Source organism: Vidua macroura, chromosome 9 (genome assembly GCF_024509145.1).
Source record: "Vidua macroura isolate BioBank_ID:100142 chromosome 9, ASM2450914v1, whole genome shotgun sequence".
Taxonomy (NCBI): Eukaryota; Metazoa; Chordata; class Aves; order Passeriformes; family Viduidae; genus Vidua; species Vidua macroura.
Window position 1 is genome coordinate 21980999 of NC_071579.1, and position 22266 is coordinate 22003264.

The following is a 22266-nucleotide window of genomic DNA, read 5'->3' on the forward strand; positions in this document are numbered from 1 at the left end:
AAAAAGGAGAAGCTGAGGCTGGATGTAAGATTTTCTAAGCAGTGAGCATTCCCAGGCAGGGCACTCAGCTCCCCATGGCACACAAGGCTGGAGTGATGCAGCAGCAGGATGATGGCGAGGAGCAGTCCACGTGCCTGGTGGGCTGGCAGATAAAAACTAAGAAAGAAGTTTGGAGCTCTGGCTCACCAACCAAAAAAATACCTGGCAGAGCAGAGACACAATGTGAGTTGCAGGGTTTGTGTGTTTGCTGTAGCAAGAAGCTGTGCTGGTGGCCCTGGAGGGGGATCTCTGTCCTGTCCCATGCCGAGGTAGCGAGGGCACAGGGTTCCAGGGTCCCAGTGGGACATGTGAGTTGGGTCAGTGTCTCCTTGCAGAGCAGCCACTCCTCGTGGAGCTGCCAGGGTGGGTGCTGACCACACAGGGTACCTTCCCACTCCAGCTGGGGCACAAGGCAGGACAGAGGCTCCAGCAAGACCTGCGAGCATTGCCATCCATCCCCATGACTGTGTCAGCAGCTGCTTGGAGGGTTGAGTCCTGTGACCGCTTCCATAAAGCCAGGGTTTACTCCGGCTCGGAGGAAGGTGAGTTGAAATCCGGTATCCAGTGCTGCCACACAGTGGTGAAGAGGCATTTCAGAAAGTAACATCTGCAAAGCCACCCCTTGGAGGAGTTTTGGTTGGAGCCTGAGACAGCTCTAGGTTGGCCTCAGGGGACATTTGGGCAGGTGTGACAAGAGCTTGCAGGCATAGGCCCAATTTAAAGCTCTTCGGTGACCAACTCAATTCTTCCCCTGTGGACATGATTCCCTGCAAGGTGCTCCCAAAGGCATAACTACCTTTCCATCATTGGCATTGGGTGTCCTTTGTTGTAGTTATACCGCCATGTTATTATCAATGTTTTTCCATTAGATTTCAGCCCAGACTTCCTGTTTATATCCTTACATCATCCAAACCAAACAGCCTCCCATGCTGGGCTCCACAGACTTCACAGATTCATAGACAAACAGTTTGTCCTGCTTTGGCAATGACTCTGAAAAGTGATACTGTACCAACACAGCAGGTTCATAAAGTGAGTTTTTAAATGTTGGTACTCAAATATCCAGAAAGGAGCCATGGAAAATTCCCAAGATATCCAGGTGCCCAACACACACCTCCTTGCAAGGCTCAGAGCCCACCAACAGGAGCAGTGCCCCTGCAAAGATTTACCTTTAAAACAGGATGTCTAAAACAGGCAGATTCTATTCAGCTTTGAAACACTGAACAGGGATGGATCTAACACAGGACCTCATTTCCCCATGGTCTGAACAACTCGCCCCATCTTTCCTAGGTGCAGATTGTTGTGGTAGCTCCTGTCTGTACTGCAGAGGTTCATGATCCTTTTGTATTATTTATGTTTTTTCACTGGTGTGTACAACACTCCCAGCTTTGGGATGATCTGCATGCACACCATGTGCTATTAATACTCCATTGCAGATCATTACTATAGAAGTTAATTAATACTTTCCCTAAGTACTAAGCCTGTGGCAACCTGCTGGAAGCTCCATGTAATCTGCAGGCCGTAGTTTACTGTTGCTCATCATTCACCCCACTGGGGTCCCACTTCCCCTGTTCCACCAGTCTCAATTAACTTTTGAGGTATGACAGTAGCTGAGATTTAGTTGAGCACATCATCCAGGGGCTATGAAATTTGACCAGAAGGAATAATGATATCAAGGAAAAGAATAAAGTTTTATGTAATATGTATTAATAATGTAAGCTTTATATAATAAAGCAATGTAGATATTATTATATAAGTAATAAAGAGGCCACACTACAGCCAAGCACAGAGACAATGGGAACTCCTGGCCAGCACTTGCTTGCTCTATTTCTACATACCCAAGTTTCCCCTGCTCTTTTGGCCCCAAACCACACTGGCAGCTCATCTGTAAGTGATTCCCTGCTGAGACCCATGAGTCCATCTCAGAGTCACCTCTTCCAAAGTCCTCATTCCTTACTTGTAGGCATCCTTTGTTTTTAGACAAATAATTGCTTATACTGAAACAGATACTGTTTGCCTGCTCCTGTGTTATACACTGCATTCTGGCTGGCTCAGTAAATGTTTCTTTGCTGTTCATCACCTGTGATGGCTGGAAGAGTAGCTGTGGCGTGGCAGCCGCCGCTCCTGGCAGGCAGCACAGCAGTTCATGCCAGTTGGAGGGACCTTCTTTCCCAAAGCAGGAAACTGGCAACGTGAGCGCTCGCTTTCCTCCTTCACCACCCACTTACCCCTGGCAGGCTGGCAAACAGCATTTGCTAGGTTCCCTCACTTTGTCACGGGCACGCAGGCTTCTCGAGGCGTCTTCGAAGGAGTCTGGAAGCCGAGGGTGAGTAGTGAGGTGGCACAGTCTGAAGATGATACAAGATTATTCAGGTTACTGAAATGAAGCTAAACACAACCAAAGATGATTGCAAAGAGTAGAGAGTGATCTCATAATATTGAGCAAGTGAGTGAGTTTAAAAATGAAATTCAGTATTTGTAGCTGCAAAATTATACACGGAAAAAGCAACCTTAACACATCATGGGCCCTGAATGAGCTGTTTGTAAGGGACTGTGGAGTCACTGCAGATGGCTCCATGAAAACAATACCTCACCACTTAGCACCAGTCTGAAAAGGAAATCTGAGATTATTAATTATTTAGGAAATCACTGTCATTCTCTAAGTCTACCTTTCAGACGAATCCACCTTACAGCCATATTTTGAATGCTCCAACCAGAACTGATTCCTTCTTTTTATTTCTTCTTCTTTTCCTTTCCCTCCCTACTTCAAGATCATGGGAGAGTTACAAAAGCCTGTGCTATCAGCAGAGTCACCAGACATTTGGAAAAGAAAGGTTTAACAGTGAAAAATTTGTTGACAGTAGTTATTCAAGGTTAAAGGACAAGAATTTACCAGGAAGAGATTAGAAAGGATCTTACAATTCAAAATGACTGGACAATAAAATGTCACTAAAACCAATGTAGATATCTGCAAAGTGTTGTAATGAGAATATACAAATCTAATTTCAAGTACATGCGTTGGTCTGTGAGTTGACTGTTACCACACAGAGAAAAGATTTCGAGGTTATCACAGAGAAATGCCTGGAAATGTCATCGCAGTGTTAGCAGAGATCAGAAAAGCGATAGAAAACTGAGAAAGGAATACAGACCAAACCACTGAACAGCAGCAGGTCAGCAGCACTGCGGATGCTAGGTGCAGCTCTGGTTCCACATTGGGAAAAGCAGAGAGCAGAGCTGGAAAAGATGGGAGTAGAGTACCAAGGGCAGTTCAGAACCCCAAGGACACAGGGGTACAGGAATGGCTGAGCAGTTAGGACTCCTGACCTGAACTGACACAAACCATGCTGAATGTTTATAAGGTCCTTTACAGGCCAGAAAAGATGAATTGGAATTTACCCTCCAACGACTTTTTCAATACCAGAGGTTGGGGCATGAGCCAAGCAACCAGATGGAGGTACAAAACCAAGCAGAGGAGATGCCCCTTCAGAGGAGAAGCAAATGAGATGAGGAACTTTGCTGCCAGAGGATGCTGAGCATGATGAAGGGTCACAGCATTCAAGAAGCAACTGAGCAGAATAATGCTTATCTTTTCTGGATTAGGAAAAGCCTGAGTTGTGAATGGTGGGATGAGGGAGAATAGACCAGGAAGGTACATACTGCTGTTGTCCCCTGCTTGGTCTCCACAAACTTGACTCCCCATAACTTTCTTGAGGCCTCTGAGGGCAGCAAGTCATGGAACAATGCCTATGCAAGGAACAATTAGGATCATGCACCCTGTAAAAGACAGAGCTGAGGAGATGCCATAGAAGTCTGTAAAATCAAAAATTATGTGGAGAGAGTGATCCAAAATGAACTACTCATTCTTTCTTGCTACACAGGAACTGGCAAGCTCCCAGCTGAAATGGGTCACAGGTGTAAAACCAACAAAAGGAAGCACTTTTCCACACAAGATATATATATATTAAATTTTGTAGAATTCATTGTCATGAGATACTGCAGAGTATAAATGGGCATAGAATGGGATTAGACAAATTCATGAAGGATAGGCACATTTGTGGCTATGGAACACAGTCCTGTGGTTGCAAGTTTTCTTTTAGAAACTGAAAAGTGAGGATGTGTTACAACTCTAGATAATTCCTCCCTCACCTGAGTGGCTGAATACATGTTCTTAGGTTTCTATAAACTCTATAATGTTCTGCATACATATTATAAAAAGTATTAAGTGTAAGCTTATGGTTTCTGGTATATTCATAGCCTTTGATGGAAAATGAAAATACTATTTTAGGGCATACTGTGAAGAAGGCATGTTGCCAAGATAAGCCTTTGGTGCAGACTGTCTTCTTTCATCTTCTATCATGGCTTTCTGCATTTCAACACTTCCACAATTTTTGTGCCATCGACAAACTAATGATTAACAATTCATATTTTCTGTTTTCTTCACTGCTAAAATGTTCAAAACGTGCATGGGCAGGAACTGATTGCTTTGGACTCTTTAGTCACATCTCCTGTGAGCATTCCTCATTTGCCATTACAGTGCCAAACATGTGCCAGAACTGTTGAGGAGCCACCCTCAGACTCACTTAATCTTTAGCATGTTTGCTTGCATGTTTCTAATTTATTAAGGAGAATGTTTGGTATTAGGCAATTAGAAGTCTAGCTGTAGATGGTATTAATAGACTATTGCTTTTTAAAATTGAATTTGTCAGCTATTCAAAAGTATATCAAATTAGCTTGGTATTTTACATAAATCCAGTGTGGGTGAGTTATATTTGCCAGTTTTAATTCTTCACCAGAGTGCTGTATTTAATTCTTTTGCTGTGGTTAGTTGTCAAGATGAAGGGTGTACAAATGTGTATTTTCCTAAATACTCAAATAGTATTCGTTTTTTAACAGATCCTGAACTCTCCTTAGTTCTAAAACCTCTTGAAAACCAAGGGTAATCATACAGACAGCTTCCTGACTGGCTTCTAAAAGATTCTTGATGGAAATTATCTAAGCTACCGGTTTAAAAATGGTGCTGTGCATTGCCTTCCATGATCAACGACAGTTAATTATGTCCCACCATCATTTTACATGACAGTGTGATCTATCTTTTCCTCTGAAGACAGAGGATGATGTTTTATAAAAAATTGTGCTTTTACAATTTCATCATTTCTAGTAATAGACCAATATTACCATTAGGATTGTTTTCATTCCAAATACATTTCTCAAAAAAAAAAAAAAAAAGGCTTTAAAAATTAATTATCTTAGGCATAGTTTTACAGTTTCATCCTGACTGATTCTCTGTTTAAAAAATTATGAAGATTAGTCAGGATTTCATGTTCTTCTAAGAATATGAAGTCTTCTATGCTGATTCTTAAATTTGTTTGGCTTAATATTATGTTCCAGCAACAAAAAAATACTGCTCAATGCAAACTTACATGATAATTTGAAATACATATGAACTGGAAGAAAGAATGCAAATGGGTCAGTACTGGTAAGAGCTTTCTCCCACTTCTGAGCATGGTTCTGATTTTCAATTCCTCTGTCAAATTCTCCCTACCTGATTAGAAACTGTATATGAAGTTTAATAAATTCATCAGTTAGCTCTGTAAATTAGCTCTCTGAATTTAGTCACAGGGAGGCCATGCAGAAGGGAGCTCAGCAGTGGGATGGAGGCAGATGGGCATGGCCAGGAGTTGCTGGAAGAGCTGGAGATGGAAGTTCCCACCTCGTGGCTCTCTGAGGAGGTGGGAACTGGGCACCAGCCACACGTCTCAACTATCCCAAAAGTACAGTGTCACCCCTCACACTATGGCAAAGGGAAGCCAGCTGCTGTCACTGAAATACATTTTACACCTCACTCACCCCTTTCAAGAGTTTGTAATTGACTTTAACCAAACTCTGTTGGATGACGAATCTTGGCTCAAATTGCATTTTTAAGTCTTTCAGAAAATCCATCCTGACATTTTGCATTTTGCCCAGGCATAAAAACCACACAGACATAGAGCTTTCCATCATAAATTTTGCAGAGGCATAACAAATTGTATTAGAAGGAATGATCTTGGTCAGTTTAAATTAAGAAACTCTGTTTTCCTCAATAATGATGACCTAAATTTTAAATTTCATGTAACTTAAGTGTTCAAGAAATTGAGTTTATTAGCCTCCATATAACATTAATGGTAGATTTAGGTTTCCTTTCATTTAAGTTAGTACATCAAATAATATTGATGTTTATAATTCTGAAGATGGTCTTAGAAATACTCTCTATGAAATTAGTAGAAATTTTGCTATTGACTTCAATGGGCCCAAGGTTTTACCCCTAGCAATTAGCAGTCATTCTACTGTATAACTTGGCTCCCCAAAGGTCTGCAGAGCTCAGCATAATTATAACAGATTGTATAATCAGACTGGCAGGACATGCAGCTAGCAAGAAGAACCACGTCTACTGCCCTTTTTCTTAAAATTAAAATCAGATATTTCCCAAAAACATGGATAAATTTAAATGAATTAATTTTCATTATAAATACCTAAAATACAAGCTAATGATCAGCATGAGTTACAAGAAAATATTCAACAAAACATTATGTTTGAAAATATTTACATGTTCAATTTCGTCTCTAATGAGGGAGATGATGTGCAGTTAAGGCTGCCAGGCCATTCTGTAATATGACTGAAGTATTCTCCTTACAAAGAGGGAAATAAGAGACAGAGGGTGGGGAAGAGAGAAACAGAGACTGAGAGAGAGCCCTATGAGTATAGAATGGAGTTAGTCTTAAATTAGAATTTCCTTTAGCTTGTGAGTACATTAGACAACCAGCATTATTCAGAAAGATATTGTCAAGGTTGCTGAGCTCCTGCCTCACTGCCCTTCCCCCTTATGTCTGTTTGCAAACTTGTTAGGATTCTTGATACTCACTTTCCTCCCTACAAAAGGCTCCAATGCTCTTAGTTTAAACTAAACACACAACCCAAGCCCCGGTGTTTCTCTCACTCCAGCAGCCACAAGCACACCTGTTCCCACCCCAGACTGCACAGCCCCTGAGCAGGGGGTTCAGTGCCTGCACTCAACACCCAGCACAGACTCCAAACCTGGTTTTCAAGGCACAACCCCAGCAGGCTGGAATAGCTGTGCATTTGATGGAATTCAGAAGCAACGCCAGAAAAAAAACCAAACCGCAAACCCATGTGCACGCGCACCAGGGGGTGGCGAGAAGAGGTTTGGGGAGGGAAGGGAAGCAGATGGGACATTTAATTCAGGGAACAAACTAATTTAAATCTTTCAAGGGGCTTGTTATTATTTCTAGAGTGTTAGGAATGCATTTATTCCCTGCCTATGAAATGCAACATCCCTGCTCAGAAAAGCTCTAAGAAAAAAGCCCAGCAATATAGAAAGAAGAAAAAAAAGAAATCCAGAATGTTTTAATGATATCCTTTAAGAATACTACTATTTATATATTTCACAGATTAAAATAAATAATCATAAATGTGCAGTTGGTGTATGTCTCTTGGGTAAAGGAAAAAGCAGGCAGATTTATAAAATGGGTTTATGTGCCAGGGTGATTGTAATGGTTCCTTCTGTCAGGTAAACACATAATTAGGATGTTTTCAAATAAATGTATTATGCACATGATTGAAGCCAATCCAGGCTGCAGTATAAATATTATGCCTTTTTTTTTTTAAGTTGTATAATTACATATCTACCCATGGAGCTTCTCGCCTGATAGGCATCTATTTATGCAACACCACACTGTGGCTCTTCCACAGGTGCTGTAGCAGATACTTGCTGAACATGCAGCCCGTCTGATTTTTAAAGTGCAATATCTCAGCTTTCTCTCAAAATACCAATTTTGCCTCAACTCCTTTTTGCCTAATTGCTTCTTAGATTTATTGTTTAATTAAAACCATTCTTGGGTTATACAAACAACAAATCCCACTAATGTGTGTTTTTTTCGCAGACAAATTATCTTCCAAGGGATTATGCATCTTCAGCTTGGGAAAGGATTCCATCCTCCTTGGCTGGGCTGTCACTGCCAAGTGCAGCCTCGTGGTCAAAGCTGTAAGTTGAATTTTATGATGGCAGCGTGACAGAGCTGTATCTATGGAGTCAAAGTGGCAATACTAAATGCCATTTGAAAGACTGATGCAGTCTTTAAGCCGATGCAATAAAACCCCTTCTTTACTTTATAGCATTTTCATAGAGAGTCTCACTGTATGTCTGGTCATGCACTAGGGAAGCATAAATAAGATGTGAATGATGAGTTACATGAGGAAACACCCCAAGAAGACCCTTAGGAACATCACCTTCATGGTATGCCTCTCCTCAAAGCCTTCCTTACCTGCCAGGGTCCTGTGGGAAGGCAGAGCATGGGGAAATGGGGACACACCACTGCCCACATGCTCTGCACTGTTGTCTGAACTCCTCAAAACCCAAAAACAGTGTTTCTACTCCCAGCCTGGACATCTAGATACTGTCTTCAGAGCTGAGGTTTAAACTCCAACCCCTGTTTGCCAAGTTTTGAAAATTTGGAAACCTCTGCTAAAATACCTGCACTTGGAGAAAGTTCAGTGAGACACCCAAGTTTCAGCAGCACAACTGTCCCTCAAAAAGAAAAAAGAAAAGATGCTCAGATATAAACTTTCATTTGGATGTTTGTATAAGAGGAAGACTAGAAAAATGGTTTTTCCGTAAGGAGCATATGCTGCAGTTCCTGGAGCAAGAACCCAGCTCTTATGAGGATTCTGGCTGTCTGCAGCTTTTCAATATTAAAGGGCTCTATAGCAGATGAGAGCAGGATAATAAAAGCTAATAAAGATGAAACTGGACAAATTCAAAGTAGAAATTAAGATACACATTTTTAACCACAATAGAGTAAAACAGCTTCCAAAGGGATGTAATAGGATGCCTGAAGCTGAAGCCCGCCGAAGGCACGGCAGCGGTGCCAGCAGTCGGAATTGCAGGTGGAATGAACGGTGGCTTGGAGGGGGCAGTCGGGCTTCAGGAAGCTCTGTGCTGGAGCAGGAGGCTGGAGAGGGACATGGGATTGTGGAGGACACTATGAGCAGCAGGCTGGAGGTGTAATGCAACCACCTGGAGGGAGGTTTCTGGGGGCAGAGCTGCCAACTTCTGTATCCCTGTGACCACTTCCTATTTCTTTCTCCATCCTCAACTCACATCCTACCCAGCCTCTCCCAAATTCTGTAGCTGTCCCCTTTTCCCCTATAGCCTCCATGCTTATCTTCAAGCTGTTCCCTCTTCCACTTGCTCTCCTCCAGCATGTCAAAGCCTCCAGCTGTGGAGGAGAAGCCTCAGGCTCAGCATCCTGCTGGGAATTTGAGGTAGAGACTCAGATAGGAAACAGGAGGAGAAGAGGGTGTTTGTTGCCAGGGTTGGGCTGGGGGGATTGCAACTGTTGCTACCGTGAGGGGCTGCCTCCCTGCTCAGAGCTGGAAAAAACAGAGGGTGGAGATAATTCACTCTCTGGCACGGAGGTTCTCTCTCCTTTTGTCTCTCAGATGCAACATATAAAAAGATGAAGTACGTCCCTGATTTACCCCTGTGTGGGCTGTGTGTGCCCCAATGGTAATGCAAAGCAGCCTCCTGAATTTATAGCTGCTCTACACAGCCAGCACAGAACACGGCACCCAAAGCACGCAGAGCCTTCGGTCCTACAGATGGAACTACTGGCAGATATTTTAACCTAGGGAAACCTTTTAAAATTAAAGTAGGCACAAAACAATACCCTTTACATTAGGCTATAAATTTATATATAATTTACAGTGCAGAAGAAAGTGTCAGTTGTCCAACAACAAAAGCATAAAAGAGTCCTGGTGTGGAAAGCATCCCTGCCTTCCCCCTGCCACACGTCCTCAGCCCAGCCCTTCACCTTGTGCTGCTGCCAGCATAAGCAAGGCTGCATGGGAATACACATAATTTTTTTTTCCAGATTAGTTTTAATCCAGAATTGATTTGATTGATACTGCAGTCACTTCTGTTAATGTAATGGAACATGTGGTATCAAGTGGGAATAAGATGACATGGATTCTCTTAATGGCAGCACCAGCTTTTTCTGGATTCATCTCCCTGTGAAGGTCAGCTCTTAAAATACTGAGTGTCCCTGGCCAGAGGGTATCCCTGGAGATACCCCTCATCAGGAAAATGGGGAAGTGCTCTTCTCAGTGGCAGCTCTGCTCTGTCCCTAATGCTGGGGATGGCAGCGGTGGGTGGCAAGAAGACATGGAAGACATGGCTTATCTTCCTCCCAGCTGCCTGAAGCAAACCCACACCCAACCAGAACAGCTGAAGCTGGCTTGTCTCCTCTTCTTTGCAGTTTCATTTTTATTAGTTTCGATTGCTCTAAATCAATCCCTAAGACAGTGTATGATGCTACAGTGAGCCACAGGAATGCCCAAGGGAACTTATTTGTACAACGGTTTTTACAGATCATTTTGTGTCTTATGCAAGTGAGATTTTGAGTGGCAGTTTTACTTAATGATCACCAAGAGGAATAGTTTCAGAATTTTAGGGTTCCTTACCTACTTCTAAAAAATCACCTGGTTCATTATACCTCTCCTCCTGAACTCAGTTGTTTGTTTTCACTTTCACTCAGAAATGGCTGGAGGATAGGGAGAGCAAAAACTAAGTCCATCACCTGAACCAAATATGAATCTGATGATCACATAATTTTCTTTCAATATCTTTTCCAAAGTGGAGTTCTTACTTAGAAGATTAAACCACTAACTAAATCCACCTTCTAGAAGTTATCTTCCTGCTAATATCCCATGGAATGAAAAGTAGAAAAAAATATATAAGACCACAATTTTCCTGGGTTTGTGGATTTTGGGGGTGTACCTTGAAGAACATCAATGACGATTTTTGGGAAACAGGACACAGAACTGTTCAGACCAGTCCAGCCCAGACATCCATGTAGCCCCATGACCTGCTATGACCAGCAGAGGTTAATGCAGAGGAAGGGGTAAAAACTGACAGGACATACGTGGACTGCTTTGTTCTCAGCATGTTCTGATTGACCTCTAATAGTTAAAGACTGACTTGCACAAAAACAGAAGACAGAATACTTCAGGATGGTTTTAGTCATTAAATACAATGCCAAATATTCTTGGTATCAGAGGAATGTAGCACAGAGATAACGTAAAAATTGTGAAAATCTTCAACATACCAGCAGAATACATTGAAGGGATGAAAGAATGAAGATTGGGGGTGACACCCTCTGCCTCTTGCTCACAGGAAAATCTCACAAACTGAAACTTTACCCAAACAAAACAAAGACTCCAGCACAGCATGTTCAGCCCTCCTTCTTGGGAGAGAATGGGGAGAGAGAACAAATCACCCAAGCCTGACATGAGTCACATCAGTTCATGCATGACTGAAAGGTGCTCAGATACTGCAGCCATGAACCCAGGCCAAGAACCTATTTAAAAAATGAAGGCAAGTGACATGGTAAAACTCCTAAAAAGGCATGGAGACAGAAAAATGTGGGGTAGAGAAATAGAAGTGTGGGTGAGTTCAGCACCTCTATTTTGGTGTTTGAAGTGGAGGCAGTCTGAGCAAGGAGAGCTTGGAGGAAGGGAGATGGCCAGGCCCCAGGGCAGTCACTCAGCTCTGCAAGTGCTCAGCCGGGAGTGCTTTGGGGGTTGTTTGTGTGTATGTGTGTGTATTTGTGTATCTCTGTGTTTGTGTGCAGGAGGGAACAGAGCTGTAAAGAAAAGAAAGACACAGACAAGCCCAGAGAGCTGCTAGAATGAGGGTCAGCAGATGGGAACAGACAGGTGAAGTTTGGTTTAGAGACAGGATGAGGAGGAAGTCTTGCAGCTTTCTGTAGGGGCCAGGACACAGGCAAGAAATGGCCAGGAATGCCCAGCCAGCCCAATAGTTGCTGAACTCACCTAACCCTTCAGTTTTGGAGAAATGCCATCTCAAGTTGCTTTTAACAGCAAACACAAACACCATTCTAATATTTGCAGAGTAACTATAGGAGCCAACTCTTCCCCACTTTGACAGCATAGTTCCACAGAGCAGCACTTTAAAGGATTTTTGCAAATCCTTTATTTCTAAATTTTAACAAAGTCTCTACCCTGTTTATATCCTGTTCCTCACCCAGTTTATTGCTCTTATTTAAACTTGCAGAGAGAAATTTTAAAAGCTGAGACACATTTTCCACATCCGTTACTCTGAACATCTTAATGGGAACAGTGCTGAGAAATAACACTGGTATTATCACCACTGAAGCAATTGTATGCTAACAGGCTGCACCTTTCTCCTACAGTCATGATAGAAAGGTTAGTTAAATTCAAACAAAATATATTCCCTGAAATTCCAACCATCTTTAATAGGAAAAGCTATAACCTCCCTGATGCACAAAACAGCCCTTGCAGCTGATGTCTGAAGCCTGCACCTGTTATTCCAACAGAGGTGACCTCTGAACAAGAAAGCCATTCTATATAAACACTGAGTTAAGTGACTTTCCCCATGTCTCCTCAAATAACACCCAAATATCTTTTCTTGTCAAAATCTTGCACTTGTCCCATAGTATACACAGTAAATCATGACAACCAGTGACTTATTTGAACGCTGAAGCCCAAAGCAAGAGGTGCTGGTGCTGAAAGAAGTTTAACTAGTCACCAGACTCTAAAATATTAAGCTATAAAATACAAATCTATTTTTACAAAAACAGTGTTAAATGACCTGTCAAGACAGCTGGTCCCTGCTGGGTTTTTTTTTGGTTGTTGTTGTTGTTGGTTTGTTTGATTGTTTGTGTTTTTGTTGTGTTTTTTTTGGTGTTTTTTTTTTGTTTTTTTTTTTTTTTTTGGTTTTTTTTTTGGTTTTTTGTTTTTTTGGTTTTTTTTTTTTTTTTTGGGTAGCAGAAGAAAATAATTGAAGAAAATAATTTCATTTTACCTCTGTAATACAAGACTGTTCTGCAATAGGCTAGAAAAATTCTGAGAAACTTTAAGTCCTGCTCAAGCTCATGAGATTAAACATCATATATCTCTCATTCTGGCCTCTTCCTGGGTGTGAATCGGGCTGTGAGCACTGCGAGGATTAGTCCTGCAGACCAGTGGAGGACTGATTCTTGTACCTACCACTGCTGGTGTTTGTCACACCACAGTCACATCTAGCAGCACTGTCACCTTCCCTGGCACTGTGACATTCTCATGCTGCTCACACCGACCGGCCGCTGCAGCCCGGTCACTGCCCAGAGCTCGCATGTGGAGCTTTGCACTGAGAGAACTCACTGCAGGCTGTAAGAGGAATAAGTACAAGTCAGCTGTGAAATTCTACTCTGCCAAGTACACGGCTGCCTGTCGCACTCCAGGCCAGATCTGGCGCCTGTAATATTTCAGCTAGGAGATCCCAGCTTTCACAGACACAGCTGGGCAGGACCCAAACCCCTCCTCTGTGCCTTTACTGTAGGACAATGGAGCACCCAAATGCTTCTCCTTGACTTCTTCACAGACCTCAGCTGTGGAGCAGAGCTATGGTAACCATCCTGTGTCAAAGGGCTCCTTACACCCTCTTGCCATTCACACACAAAAGGCTGAGGATATCTGATGTGGGGGCAATACTTTATTCTTACCACTTTTTCAGGACTACAGTTCTCAAACACTGAGGTAAGAATATGGGGTTCCTCATTTAGTGCACCAGAAAATTTTAGGTCTGATCTTTCAAGTTAAAAAGAAAATTCTGTAGACAGCAATTGTGTCAGCTCCTTTTGGAATATAAATGTCAATCCAATATATTTGTCCTGTTTGCCTGTCATTTGTTGCAGTAGAGTCGTGGTCAGGGTGATCCTTCTCCCAGTTACTTTTGCTGTATCTGTTCTCTGAATTATCTTTTTATTTTAGGTGGCTGCTGTCAGTGGATGCTGCTGAACGCAGAACCAAGGGCAGAATCCATTCTGCAGTCAGAACTGAAGTTGATGATATGGTCAAAGAAAAGCACCAGCTGGGCACTCCTATAAAATACTAGAAATTGATAGGAGGTGGAATTCTCTGAGGAAGCAGAAGCCATTTGGGCAGAATAATTTCTGGCACTGGGGAACAGTATTTTGGGATACTTGCTTTAATGTGAAACATTCGGCATGACTTCACGTGCAACTTGGCTGTGAGATAAAAATTTGAGGTGGATTTTTATGGCAGAAAGAGAGTGTGGAAAAATTTAGTCAGCACAAAAGTTTAACCTTGCTAATAAGGTCTATATGTCTGCTGCAAGGATAAGACAGTACCACTCCCTGTCTCAAAGCTTTAATCAAACCCCACTCCTGTACACATGAGCTATATTAGTGCCATTATTTGCCTCATGCTTACAACCCAACATGAACTTTCAAAAGATAATTGATTTTTTAAGGTCTCTGAACATAGTCTCCAGTATTTTCTTAACTGCTTCATGGCTTCTTTTAAAATGCTTTCAACATGGTCTGAAAACTGAATATAAAAGTAAGCAGGACTAAAAATTAATAGGAGAAAAAAAAAAAAAAAAAGGATTGGGTTGGGTTGAAATTACATTTCCAGAAGCTCCTGCTTTCACTGGTGTGAAGGTGAGGAAGGGCATTCTCAGCCCCCAGACAGATTATCTGGCAAGGCTGAAATCAGACAGAGAGCTTTGATCCAATACCAGGAATCACTGCTCAACGGTAGTTAGGGAAAAACAAAAAAACAAGTCTAAAAGCCCAATCACTCTGCAAACCTGGGCCAGGCTGGTATTTCTGCAGCCACCTGACTTGGAATTCAGTACAAATCTGTCTCTTCCTTCATAGGTTGCCTTGATCTGAAAGCTTGTGCTTACTGTTTTCTGCCGTGGGCTGCTGTGCTCTGAAAAGCTCATGCTTTGCCTTTGCACGGGGCTGTAAAAGCCTGTGGGCACTGACAGGGCTTTCAAAACTGAGTCAACCTGTCCTCTGGCACATGGCAATGGGGCTGGCAGCTGATCTCACTTCTCTGCTGTGCCACTAGCTCCTGTGCAACATTAGCTAAGTCAATTAGCTTCTGCTGGCATCTGTTTTTCACCTCTAAAAGGGGGACAGTAGTAATTTCCTATCTCACAGAAATCTTGTGAAGACAAATACATTAGCTTAGGAAGTGCTCAAATACCAGTGTGATCAGGTCTCCTCTCCATCTCTTTGGCAGCCTGTATTTTGTAGCCTGGAAGCCTGTGGTCTGCCAAACCATGAAGAATTGGAGCTGAAGACTACCAGATCAACTCTTGGACTGGCTGAGCACAGGTATCTTCACAATGAAAGCCAGAAAAGCAGCTTCTCAGGGAACCAACAGGAACGGAAAAAAGTGGAGGAGATGCAAACTTTAGCAGTAAACACAGAGTGGAGCAGAGACCATTCCAGCAGCAAAGTCACTGTATTTTGTGTATTATTTGCTTTAACTTACATGCACATTTTATGTATTTTAGTCTTTCCATTGCCACTCATTTAGGGTTAGAAAAGAACACCAAGCTGATATTCATGGGGTGTGAACACATGCAGACCATGCTGCAAATACTCATCTGCAGCACTGCTTTTCTGAGTAAGTGGTTATGTTTTAGAAGAGTCTTCCATGAGCCAACTGCCATTAGTACTCTGGAATTCAGCCCTTAGCAGGAGATCATTTCAATTTTTGTCTTGGTGACCAGCATCCCCAGGGTCTTCTTCTAGCACCTTTTATTCAATCAGGAGCAGAAAACTTTGCCCATTTAATAGTGCCCAAGATATATCTATACACCAGGACCAAATTTTCTAGTGGTGCTTGATTTTGGTTTGTTTGCCTTTTCCCCCAGTGATCTTAGCTTTCTGCTTTGGTGTGAGAAGCAGGAAGTAAACAAACTATGAGGATTGTTACTCATATTTATGTGCTTTGTAGGATGTCACCAGAGGACACAAGGAAAAATGACGCACCACAGCTTTGGTCACGATGAAGAGACGAATTTATTTCCTCTGACTCCAATCATTTGTAGTTCTCAAAAAGGTGCCAGTGGATTGGAGGGTGAACGTGCCACCTCTCTAAGGACACTGGACAAACTACCAGTACATCAAATTTCTCCGCCTCTGTGAAGGAATGCAAAACAATAGGTTGTTTACAGAAAGTTGCGTGAGAAAGTTTTCTACAAGAATGTAAACTCAGAAGGCTTTAGAAAATCTTAAAAAATCAGGGCAACAGTAGGACCTCTAAGGCGTCAGTCAAGTGGGGAGCTCCACCATGCTAAGCCCTATGCAAAGCTACAGTAAGAGAGAGCACACATCCTGACCAGAACTGGTCAGCCAGCTGACCAGTCAGAGACAACCAATGCAGAAAGGGAAAGACCTTTGAATGTACTTTCTAGAAAGATACATGAGGAACTTATGGGTCTTGGCCAGGAAACAGAAGCAAATACCACTTCAGCACTGTGATTGTACTATTATTACAACACTGACTTTCATTTCTTCAGAAGTACAAGTTAAAGGTAGGCAAAATAAGGGGAAGCTGTTAACTTCCTCTTAAAGATTTTTCAACCCAGACAATTTAGTGCTATGGACGAGGAAACATCAGGGCTGTCTCTCTAAGGCTTCAGTTCCTTCAATAAGAGATTAACAGAAATGGGCAACACAGATTGTTTTTATTATTATTTGGAGCAAAACAGTATTCTAATAATCCTGTCTTACAAAGGAAATGAAAGAGTCTGGGGCTAATATTGAAAAAATGGTGGGCAGTCAGAGTCATGGCCATATGGTCCTCAAGCTGTGCTGTCAAGCATATCTACAGATGGAGATGTATTATCTTACATGAGCACCAAGTTGAGCATTGCACCGGGCACTTGTGAATCAGACCAGTAGACCTGACAATACAATTGACAATTACTATAAAATCAGGTGAGAAACAGTCAGAAGCAAGAATACTGCCCCCAAAAAACCCAACAGCTAGAGAGAGGACAAGCTTCTGACAAGCTCTGCAGCTTACAGATTCAATCCAGAACATTTAGCAAGTTTTGCAATATCTGAAACAAGAAGGGAAGTTGTTCTGACAAGTCTTAAAAAAATCAGCATCCTGGTCTTTTGATTTTATACCACTTTATTATGTTAAAGGCAAACTCCACTGTATCTACACACTAGTTGGCTATCAAGTGGCACACAGGACAAGGGTATGGGTGTGTGCATTTACCCTGAAGAGCTGGATCAAAGGGAAGGAAGAGCTACCAGGAGCAGTGACCTCCAAATGCAATACTGCAAATACACACTGAGACTTTGCTTTCCAAAAAGCTTACCACTGAAATGGCTGAGCATGTGGGAGCCATGAGAGCTACTTAGATGATATACTTGGGTGCTTTGTGTGAACTTGTTGAGCATTCTCAGGGCTTTAGGACTCTTGTAAAGCTCCTTACAGAATACAGCTCTGGTGACAACATGCCATTGTGTCCTGTACTATATAAGCCTCTGAATAAGATGCCTTTGCTTTGAGGATCAGTGCCCCATAACTGTGAAGTCCTCAGAGAGGTAAAGAGGTGACAAACCAGCCACCCCATATCAAGTGGAGGGCAAACCACCAGTTTCTAGTGGGCTTACACTATTCATAGCTTCCCAGGTTTTTATGTCGTGCAAGCATAGAGTGCATGGGGGAGTAACAAAGAGTTTAGGGTGGTAGCTGTATAAGAAAACCCTTTGTTTCATCATTCAGATGATTAATGACTTACGCCCATGGGACAATCATTTACCTGCAAGTCTTGGCTAGAAGCTTCAGGGCATCAAAAGTTTATGAGGCAGCTCTGTGTCAGTCACATGAATCTACATTGGTGAAGGTGTTTAGAAACCTGCATCTTTAGGTGTCTACAAAGATCTTAAAATTTTATCCCATAGATTGGCCAGACATTTCAGTGTCTCCACTCAAAAAACTCTTAAACATCTGACAACATTAGTAAAGGAACGACAAGCCACATAGCTACCATTTTTCAAGCAAACTTCAATAACCTGTTGCTTATACATAAAATGAATAGGGGTTGAGTAGACATGACCCCACTTAAACTTGCCAACATGGCTGCTGTGTGAGCTGGGGCTCTGGCAGCTTTGTGAATCCCTTGTCTGGAGTAGGGATCTCCTGCCTTCCCCATGGTCTTGCGCTCCAGAGCATCCTGAAGCAGATCCAAATTTTAACACAGGGAGTGGAGCCCATGGGCACTTTGGCAGCGCTGTGTGGCACTCAGCCAGCACCACTTACTCTGAGCTCCGTGGCCTCACTGTGAAATGCACAGAAGGGCTGTTTTGCAGCAATATTTGGATACCATGTAGGAAGGAAAATATCCCCAGAACCAAAGGCTTTAGATGCCAGAGCTTCCTGCTCTGTGGCAGGGGTGCAAAACTGGCTTTAGGTACTCAGTTTAGGGCCAAGGCAAATGATACATGAGGGGCCAGAAATCACATTCAGTAGTGTGAAGTCCAGTGCTCCTAAGAGTGCTTGAGGCAACAATGCCAGGACAGAGGAAGAATCTCTACAAACTATTTGGCTCCTACCAGCAACCTGACTGGAGGAAATGAGATGATAACGGCCAAAGATCCGCAAAGGAACACAATTACCACACACGAGAAGAAATCCTGGACACCACAGAGGGGGGAAAAAAATCATCATGTCGTGGGAAATGGCTCAGTGACCCCAGCAAGGTGCGCAGAGAACGGCAGCAGAGCGAAACTGCCGAACACCGCGGTGTTGCCCTCGCTGACGCAACCCCGGCTTTTAGGAAGGGTTGGGCAAGGAGCCAAAGAGCAGCAACACACCCGGCGCAAGGGCCTGCCTGACTTAACCCTTCCGCCGTCTCAAAAGCCCGCAGAAAATACGTCTCAGTTTCTTCATTTCTCAGTTCAGGGCTCTGGACGGGGAGCAGGAAGCGCTGGACGGAGTAAACGAACAGCAGCGCGCTGGGCGAGCGCACGGGCTGAAACACCGCGAACAGCCACGCCGCGGCCAAACCATCACAGCCCGCAACAGGTCCCAGCGCGGCGCTCAGCCGCTGCCGCCGCGGAGACCCGCGAGGAGCGAGGAGGGCTCCGTTCTGCAACCCGTCCCTCGCTCCTCGCACCTCCGGGGCCACCCTCGCCATCTCGGGTCTGACCCGCTCTGCAACCCGGGGTTAAGAGCGGAGGGACCGGGCGTGGGCAAAGGGCCCGCGCCGAGGCACGGCGGGGCTGTAGTCCCTTCTCCCGGCAGCCGGCCGAGGAGATCGGCGAGGGCCCCCCAGCTGCCAGTCCGGCTCCTTCCGGCGGCGCCTCCAGAGCGCCCGCCCCGGGCCGCGGCCGCGCCCTCGCCCGCCCCACCGGGCCGCCCCCCGCCCTCCCCGCCCACACCTGGCCGGGGCGGGCCCTGCCCGCCGGCTGCGGGCCGACTCGGCGGGCAAGGCAGGCGGCAGCGCAGCGCAGGCCGCGGTAGAGCGGAGCAGGACTCGGCCGGCAGCAGCGCCTCGCCTCGCCGCGGGGCCCAGCGCGGCTCAGGTGAGCCCGCGGGCGGCAGGTGGCGGCGGCGGGGCGGGCAGGGCAGGGCTGGGCTGGGCTGGCGGCGGGGCGGGCGCGGCGCGCGGCCCCGGCGTGGGCGGGCTGGCGGTGGCGCGCGCGGAGCGCGGTCCCGCGCGGCGGCGGCTGAGGGAGCGAGCGGAGCGGAGCTGCCGGCGGGGTGCGGAGCGGCTTCTCGCGCGGCGCCCGGAGGCAGCATGCGGACGGCGGAGCCCCGGAGCCCCGGTAAGTGGTTCGGCTACGTCGCCTCTCCCTCCTCAGCCCCGTGTTCGGCTCCCGACACGGCGGGATCGTCTCCCTGGGAGCCGCCAAACTCCGCCGCCTGTTGAGCCCCGCGGATCGCGGCCCCCGAGCGATGGCCCCGCCGCCCGCTTCGGCCCCGCCGCCGCCCCGCTTGCCCCGCGGGGGCCGCCGTGCGGTACCGGAGCCCCCCTGCCGTCCGCTGGGGCCGCCACGCGGTTTTCCAGCGGCCACCGGCTGCGCCCCTCGGAGCCTCCCCGGGTCGGCGGGGGGCAGCCAGGCACCTGCCGGCGCCGCGGTGCCGGGGGTGCGGGGATTGCCGCCGCGGCGTGACCTTCCCGGGCGGGCTGCGGTGCTCGGGGCAGCCCCGGCGGGCGGACTTCTGGCGGTGGGCTCGGATGGAGAGGGGTCGCGCCCCGCGGGGCGTAGCGCCGGCCGCGGCGGGGCGTCCCGGGTGGGGTGCCTCTGCCGTGTGCGAGGCGCGGGGCGGTCGGCAGTGGCCCGAAGCGTTTCCCGCGGCTGGCGCCGGCCGTTTCTGCGGTGGGAGGAGGGAGCGAGGGAGGGCGCTGCAGCGGGGGGCGGCAGACCGCGCCTTTCCCCCCCGGTGGGGTGAGCCGCCGCCTGGGAGAGCGCGGGGCTGCCGAGCGGCGGCGTCTTGGGTGGCGAGAACAAAGGGCCCCCGGCGGGAGCGGGCAGGAGCACCGCCGCTGCTCCCGGGGTGCCAGCTCCCCAGAGCGGGGTGGGGGTGTTCATCACGGTCTCCCCCCGTTCGCTCTCCCCGGGGAGTGCGGCTGCAGGCTCCGCGGGGCCAGCTCCTGCCCCGCAGCCGCCTCCGCAACCTGTTGTGCCGCTGCCTGGTCGGGGGTGCCGGTGGGGTGGGCAGTGCTCCCCCGTGGGACGCCCGGGGGGGCGGGCGGGCTCGCGTGGAGCCGCGCGGGGTGGGCGCAGGCAGCCCGGGGCGAGCGGGAGGCGAAGGCAGTGGGCGGGTGCGTTTGCCTTCGCGGTGGTTTCTGCGCCCAGAAACTGTTAAGAACCAACTTCAAGCAGTTCAAATAGCTGGCGTAAATTAAATTCCATGAAAGAAAGTATTTCCGCGCTGTTAAAGGTCTGTTCCCGCGAACCTCTTGTGTGGGAAAGATGTGGTCTGTTTCCAGGAGACTGACTGGGGCAGCTGTTCTGAAGCGTTTTGGAGTTTCGTGTTTATTTCATATGTAACCAAATGAAGCCGTATTGTCAGTATCAAATACAATATTCTCTTGTCAAGTTTAGAACTCAGCTGTAAAAAGTGATTTGGGCTGACGATAACTGGATAATCAAACCTTCAGTTGAATATTTGTTGGTTTAGAGATCTCTGAAGGCAGCTAACTTGTGCAGGGACAGAAAGCAAATAGAGTTTCCTTATGCTGCTTCTGTAACCACCTTTGTTCATTTTTCAAGGTAAATGCTAGGGAAATGACAAATTTAATTTAAGATTACTAAGGTCCTGTGCTGCAAATGACTTATCAACATGTCTGGTTGCTGGGTGATTGTTCCAAGATTGCCAGTTAGGCTTTGAAAACGGATTTTTAAATAAAGTCCATTGCATTCATTATGATAATGCCGGAAATGCGTGGCTCACAAGGTTGGTTTTATGGAAGGAACAAGTGTACTTTAATCCTGATTTTATTATTTCTTGTGTGGTGGTTTGCTGTGAGACTGAGGACGTAGGAGTAATAGATAGCTGTACTGTGAAGCGCATGATCAGCAATCTGAACTTCGAAAGCAAAGAGTAAAATCTGTGTGGCAAGCAGCAAGTTTGTGATCTGAATGTGTGGTGGGTGACAGTGTTGAATTATTTAAGTTCTCAGTTTCTGCCATTAACCAACCATCTTAATGTGCAAGTTTCTTAGCCTATGAGTAGCTTTTGAAATAGGATGCAACATGACCATGTATGTGAAGGGGTTAAAACAGCTTATGGCCAAAAATTAACGCATAAGTTCAGATCAAGAGATTTTTATATTCAGTTTAGTTACAAGTATTCCCATCAGCCCTTTTCTTTGCACATGGGTGTTCATGGATATGTCTTGGCTGCATACTGGTTGGGGCCATTAGCAAAATAGTAGAAGCCACAGACAACATTTTATTCTCATTCATGTTGCCCCTGAAAGTGTCAGTTTCTGGAAAATGAAAGTAGAAGCTGTCCTACGTTGTATATTGTTTGTGAGTTGAGAGGTATGCAGGTATTTTTAATTTTATTTTTTTAAACTTAAGTTCTGCTTTTGAGTATGTGAGATAATTGTCATTGGCAAAAGCAGAGAAGACAGTCAAAGCTTGTGACTATAAAGAGAAAGATCTAAGCTTGTGAGTAACGGGGAAGAAATGTTTTCCTCTTTGTGTCCACATAATGCAGGGCTGTGGGAAGATATGCCTAATGAAGATGATTATTGCTGTGGCTTTCCATAAATCCACTTGTAATGGAGGCTTTGTACAGTTACTTCTGAATCTGTACATTTAAAAACTGCAAATAGCGATAATGGAGTTGGCTAATAGCAGA

The 22266-nt window shown here is 45.5% G+C and overlaps 1 protein-coding gene across 4 annotated transcripts in view; it reads left to right on the top strand.

The window, feature by feature from the left end:
* The first annotated feature begins 19678 nt into the window (after positions 1-19678).
* Positions 19679-22266, top strand: part of PTPRF (protein tyrosine phosphatase receptor type F) — a 375120-nt gene continuing 372532 nt past the window's right edge. Inside the window, exon 1 of one of the 4 annotated variants that reach the window (XM_053984683.1) lies at positions 19679-19718. The gene's annotated coding sequence lies outside the window, so the exon portion shown is untranslated. The remainder of the gene's footprint in view (positions 19719-22266) is intronic. The other 3 variants (XM_053984684.1, XM_053984685.1, XM_053984686.1) reach the window with 3 other exon arrangements.